A 2,062-nucleotide genomic window follows, 5' to 3' on the forward strand; every position below is an offset into this window, starting at 1 on the left:
GTTAACGACTTGAAGACTTCATTTGGGATTCGTGAAGCCAGACTCAACTATTTTCTATGTAGTTGTGTGTTCTGATCTTACTTGTTCTATCGTATATAGTACTATCTTCTCTAATATTTGCTCGAGATTTATCTCCGATAGGTAAGATATAAAAAGTAATCACAAAGCTCTTCGTCTTATTCTTTGTGATTCCACAATAACTTCTTCTACTGCCATATAGTTAAGTTATTGTGAGATGATTGATATTTCTAGGTTGTTCTTCGGGAATATAAGACTGGATTATCAATTGGTTCCTGTTCACCTTGATTTATCAAAAGACGGAACAAAAACTTCATATGTACTTCTGTGGGAGAAAGATTTATCTATCAGAATAGAATTTTATGTGGAAGACAGATTTGTTAATAAGTCTTCGACTTTGGGTCATAGAAACTCTTAGTTGTGGGTGAGATCAGCTAAGGGAACCAAGTGCATAGAGTCCTGCTGGGATTAAGAGGCGTAAGGAACGCGACTGTACCTTAATCGATGTGAGACTTGGTTAGGGCTCAACTACATTCCAGTCCGAAGTTAACTTGTAGTAGGCTAGTGTCTGTAGCGGCTTAATACAGTGTGGTGTTTAAATCTGGACTAGGTTCCGGGTTTTCTTTGCATTTGCGGTTTCCTCGTTAACAAAACTTCTGGTGTCTGTGTTATTTCTTTTCCGCATTATATTTGTTTATATAATTGAAATATCACAAGTATTGCATAGTTCAATCAATTGGTAAATCCAACCTTTGGTTGTTGATATAAATTGATTGAAACTTGAACATTGGTCTTTGGTATCGATCAAGTTATTCTCATGCCAATCAGTTCACGGATTCATTCTTGTTGATTTATTAATTGATTTGAGAAAGATATATACCTCTTGGATATCTTTCCTTGATTGAGTCTGACTGTCTAGTTGATTCTCTTAGAATTATATTGGAGTTAGTCCATATAGATTGCCGAATGAAATGTTGGGTGTAGTTGTTATACCCCCGCTTTCAATTGGTATCAGAGCAGGCAAACACGCTCAGACCTCATAAGTATGTGTTTGTAGCAATATGACTCTATGGATAGAAGTGTTATCTCTGACAAACGCATCACCGGTGATAAAAGTTTTGTTTCCGTTAAATCTGTTAAGGAGAAAGATTTGTCGATCTCGCATATAGATGAACATTATGTTCCCACGAAATAGACATGTATTGATAAGTGTTACCCTGATTATCTTACTGGCGAGTCTGACTCTGAAGTAGAAAGGGAAGCAGCCCAAGAAAGTGCAGCGATTATAAACTTGTTAGAATCCAGGCAATTGAAATCAATAGGCTGAAACACAAATTCAATATGATTATTAGTATGGTAAAGGATCGTGATTCCAAATTAAGGCTTCTTCGAGAGGAAGATGTCGTAGTTTGTTCATCACGAACCTTACTCGAGGCTAAACTCAAGGAGGATGCCTTGGAAATTGAACGTTTGTTGAGTAATCTCTCTATTCAATGTAAAGGATGTTTTGTGGAGTCCACTATACCAATTGCTTTTGACTCAACTGAGATGTTAGAAAACGTGACTACATGTAATCATGTTTCTCTGATGAAACCAGTCTCAGAAGCTAAATTGCAAACTCTTCATATTAAATATGTGCTTGGAACTTCCACAAATCAAGGAATCACCACATCTCACGGAAGGAAGAAGTCTTCTAACGAGGTTGTTAATCCTACTCACTATAATAATCACTCTGGTGATTAGAAGGTGTATCTCTTTTATGCTTCAAAAGGAAGGGTTCAACGGAAGTACAAATTGAGGTTGAATGACAACTATTTTGGTCGAATTCAACACACCTTAGACTTAATAATCAAAGGTGTAAATGGCATTCAGATATCTAAAACAATTGGTTTTAGTACTTACCCTGTGAATCCTTCCAGAAAAGCCAGTTCAATCCGCTCGTCTAACGTTCGAACTTGTAATAGTAACGTTAACACAAATCGATCAAGAAGATTTCAGAAAGGTTCTCATCAAACTAAGATGGAGGATGATGTTCAAGATGTGA

The sequence above is a fragment of the Papaver somniferum genome, chromosome 6 (genome assembly GCF_003573695.1).
Source record: "Papaver somniferum cultivar HN1 chromosome 6, ASM357369v1, whole genome shotgun sequence".
Lineage (NCBI taxonomy): Eukaryota > Viridiplantae > Streptophyta > Magnoliopsida > Ranunculales > Papaveraceae > Papaver > Papaver somniferum.